Genomic DNA, 4,908 nt, shown 5'->3' with positions numbered 1-4,908 from the left:
CAGGCAGGAGGTGGCCGACGCGCGTCGGGCACATGCCCGCGTCCTCCTAGCGGGGTGGAGAAGACGACTGGCAGCTGGGTTGCACAGTAGCAGGCCGCGTGGGTGGGTTGGCCTCTGTGGTGGCTTCACAGGCGAGGCCAGGTAAGTTACAAGTACTCCCTCCTGCTCTATTTTCTATTTTAATTACTGTTTTCTATTTGTTTCAATCTGTTTTGATTTAGTTCAAGCACTAAATCATTTTTGTTTCCTCTGATAATTTTTGCAGGGACTGAAAGCAATATTCTAGAGCCCCTCATAAAATAACAGAATTATTGAAGCATTAAATATATTTATAACATATATTTGCTCCAACTGAAATACAATATGTATTAGTTCAAAGGTCCAAAATGTCAAGGAAAAATGTGCATCATCTCTGGTTACTGTTTCCAGCATTTCCAAAAAATGATGAACATTTTTGAAAGCCGCTTTGGATTCACTAAAAATATTTTGGTTGAACCTATTGATTTCCTTTGATGCTAGGGTTTGAAAAAAATCCCCATTTCAAATTCAAAAGAATTTAAACATGATGCAACACATGACTAGCTAGCTCAGAGCATACTAGAACTAGGGATGTGACAGAGAAGGACCACATCGGCTGAGAGTGACATTGGAGAGGAGCAATGCGGCACCGGGCGAACTCCTTCACCAGCATGGGCACCTTCAACCCAAGGTCCTTCAGCCTGGCCAGCTAGCACCAGACATGAGCAAGCCACCGATTGACAAGCTTTGCATGCCCCCAACCGGAGCTGGGGGTGGCCGGTGCCCGTGGGAGCAGGACCAAGGGGCAGAGCACGCCAACATCAACAAACACCCATCGCTTCGGAAACCTACCTACAATTGGTGAGAGCGCGAAGTTGATCCCCGAGACGGTCGTTGCTGCTACAGCCTGGAAGGTCACGCACCCCGAGCATTGATGGCCATCGGTCAGGTGAAGAGAAAAGAAATGGAAAAACAAGGCCACGGAAGGGGCAATGCCCACCATGGCCTCGCAGAAGAAGGCGAAGACAGAGAGGAGAATGATGTACTGGGGATCCAGATACAGCTAATGGATTTGATAATGCGAGAGCATGGTGTTGAAGAAAGCAGAGAAAGGGGGAATCAGGCCGGTCCAGACGACATGAAGATGGATGGGGATCTCGGCGGGTGTCATATCAACCATGGCGCGAGAAGCAGACCACGCCACCATCACCCCCCATTCGTTGGAATCGGAGGAGAGCGCTAGTCAAACCTTGTCTAGCCCTTCCCGATTGACCACCACTGATCGGTCGACGGCGTGCTCGAAGGCCGGCGGTGATGCTGCTAGTGCGCGGGTTTTCCCCTTTCCCTTCTTCTTCGAGCGCGGCCCCATGGCTACAAGGAGGACCGGTGCCGAGGTCAGAACAGGGAAGGAAGCTTCTATCTCTTCGGAAGGCGAAGAGGCCAGGGGAACACACATCAAGGCAATAGGAGCGGAGATGTGTTGGCAACGACCGCCGCCAGGCCGGTGAATATCATGGCTGCGTGGGGAAGTGGGGGTGCTCACATCCTGTCAATCGCCATGCGGCGACCGAGGCCGCAGGCGGTTGGGGCCCGCGGTGCTCCGCACTTGCCCTTTTGCTTCGCCTCTACGCCAAGCCCGAGCGCGTCTTGGGCCCGGTGGCTACTGTCGGTGTTCTAGGACCGGGGGTGCACAGACTTGCCTACCTGTGGCCCGCGCCCTGGCTCCATCAGCGGCCCTGTACGACCCAGTTCCAGTGGAAACAACACAAGACCCTCACGAGGCGGACGACACGAAGACCTCCCTAGGGGTAGCCTCGCTAGGCTGGCCCACGAGGAGCGGAGATATCAAGGCAAGGCGCACCTCGCGAGGTTCACATGATGTGAGCCATGACGACCAAGGCCAGGCGGGCGCAAGCGGGCGCAGTGTACCAGTTTACTCTTTGGTGCTTAGGGGGAAGCGCAGGCGCGGACTCCCGAGGAATCAACCAAAGGTTTCCATATCGGTACAAGACCAAGACCGCCAGGATAGCAGGACGAAGGTCATCACGGAGCCCACGGTAGCATCACCACCAGAGCCTTTGCAGGCGAAGACTACTTTTGTCATGATAGCTTGTACTAGTTGTCTCCCTACGAATTTCGCCATTGTCGGATCCCTTCCCACCTAACATTTAGGAAGAGGACCAAGGCCAATATAAATAGGACTTAGACACCACCATATAGGGGTTTCAGATCCATTTCCACCCTGACCAGCTCACCGGCTCATCTAGCACAAGAACACCTCACCTCCCAAGGCTTGTCACCCATTGTACCAGTTCATCCTCAGCCCCTCAAGGCAATCCACCACAAAGCTAGAGTAGGGTATTACACCGCAAGGTGGCCCGAACCAGGATAAATCTTTGTGTCTCTCATTCTTTGAGTTCGTCGAGCTAGGCCGTGGGATCCATTAGAAGAGATAGATATAGGAGATGGTTCAATTCCTAGGCAGACATTTGTAAAAGCAAATTTAAGAGCCGATCATAAAGCTAATTTGATCGAGCTATTGAAAGAATATGTTTGTTGCTTTGCATGGGAATATCATGAGATGCCAGGTTTAAGCCGAGAGCTAGTGGAGCATTGGTTACCTATAAAGGTTGGTTTTGGACCATACAAGCAATCAGCCAGAAATTTAATCCAAAAACATATGACCGGATCAAGGAAGAGATCATTCATTTTCTTAGAGATAATTTTATTATACCTTGCAGGTATGCCGAGTGGATTTCAAACATTGTGCCAGTTGAGAAGACAAGTTCTGGCAAGTTGAGGGTGTGCATTGATTTCAGAGACTTGAATAGAGATACACCTAAAGATGAGTATCCCATGCCAATAGCTGAGATGCTTATTAATGATGCTTCTGGACATAAGGTCATTCACTTTCTTGATGGTAATGCAGGGTATAATCAGATTTTTATGGTCGAAGAGGACATGTCCAAAACGCCTTTTCGATGCCCGGTTTCCTTGGTTTATTTGAGTGGACGGTGATGACCTTTGGATTAAAGAATGCCGGCGCCCCGTATCAAAGGGCTATGAATTTAATTTTTCATGATTTACTTTGTGTTATAGTTGAGGTCCATATTGATGGTATTGTTGTCGAATCGGATGCTTTTGAACATCACTTAGCCGATTTGCGTTTGGATTTTTAAAGAATGAAGAAATATGGGCTGAAAATGAATCCTTTGAAGTGTGACTTTGGTGTATCGCTAGGAAGTTTCTTGGTTTCATTATTCATGAAGATGGCATGGAAATTGATCCCAAAAAGATAGAAGCTATACAGAAAGTAGAGGCTCCAACGTGCAAGAGAGACATGCAAAAGTTCCTTGGCAAGGTCAATTATTGGAGGAGATTCATAGCCAATCTATCAGGGAAGGTTGATGCATTTACTCCTATCCTTCTATTAAAGAATGATGTAGATTTTACTTGGGGGGCAAAACAACAAGAGGTATTTGATATGATTAAGAAATATTTGTGCACTCCTCCGGTTATGAGAGTGCCCAGACACAAGGAACCATTTAGACTTTACATTGCAACAGAGGAAGGTGTTATTGGTGCTATTTTGACTCAAGAGACCGACGGAAAGAAACATGCTATTACTTATCTGAGTCGATGCTTATTGCACATTGAGACAAGGAATAAATTTATTGAGAAATTATGCTTATATTATGCTTACACAAAATTGAGACATTATCTAGTGCCTAGTACTTGCATTATAGCTTGTCAAACCAATGTCATCAAGTGCATGTTGCATAGGCCAATTCTTAGTGGTAGAATCGGCAAGTGGGCTTATGCTTTAACTGAATATGATTTGGCTTATGAATCTCTGAAATCAATGAAAGGACAAATCGTTACTGATTTTATTGTTGAACATCGGATTGATGACAAGCATGATATTGATATGAACCTTTGTTAGATTCGGGGCTTCGCAGACCCTTGAGAGGTTCGAACACTGGGGTGCGTACGAAGAACTCCCTCTTCCCAACCTGTCGGCCCAATGATTCCATAGCTAGCTCGATGAACCCGAGGGACAAGAGACACAACAGTTTATCCTAGTTCGGGCCACCTTGCGGTGCAATACCCTACTCCCGCTTTGTGGTGGATTGCCTCGAGGGGCTGAGGATGAACTAGTAGAGTGGATGAACAGCCGCAGGAGGTGAGGTGTTCTAGAGCTCAATGAGCTAGTGGGTGTGAGAATGGTCTGGATGATCCGACCAGTCGCTATCTCTCTCTACGGTGGTGGCTAAGTTATATTTATAGTGGCCTTGGTCCTCTTCCCAAATGTAGGCGGGAATGGATCCCACAACGGCCAAATTCAAAGGGATACAACTAGTACAAGTTATCCTGACAAAAACAGTCTTCACCTGCAAAGTCTCTGGTGGTGACGCTGCAGTGGGCTCCGCGATGGCCTCCGTCCTGGCGGTCTTGGTCTCGTTGCAACAATATGGAAACCTTTGGCTGATTCCTCGGGACTCCGCGCTAGCGCTTGCCTCCTAGGCACCAAAGAGGAAACTATTATCCTGCGATCGATGGCGCCCGCCTAGCCTTGGTCGTCATGGCTCATGTCATGTGAACCTCGCGAGGTGCACCTTGCATTGATATCTACGCTCCTCGGGAGGCAGCCTAGTGAGGCCGCCCCCCAGTGAGGTCTTGGTGTCGTCTGCCTCGTCAGGCTTGGCCCCTCGCGAGGGTCTTGGGTCATTGTTGCTAAAACTGGGCTGTACTGGGCTGCCGATGGAGCCACGCCATGGGCCGCAGGCAGCCAAGTATGGGTACCCCCGTTCCTAGGACGCCGGCAGTAGCCCCCGGGCCAAGGCACGCTCGAACTTGGCTTTGAGGCGAAGCCAAAGGGAAAGCGCGGAG

The sequence above is a fragment of the Triticum dicoccoides genome, chromosome 2A (genome assembly GCF_002162155.2).
Source record: "Triticum dicoccoides isolate Atlit2015 ecotype Zavitan chromosome 2A, WEW_v2.0, whole genome shotgun sequence".
NCBI lineage: Eukaryota > Viridiplantae > Streptophyta > Magnoliopsida > Poales > Poaceae > Triticum > Triticum dicoccoides.
The sequence above is the reverse complement of the archived record's forward strand: the minus strand, read 5'-3'. Positions refer to the sequence as shown.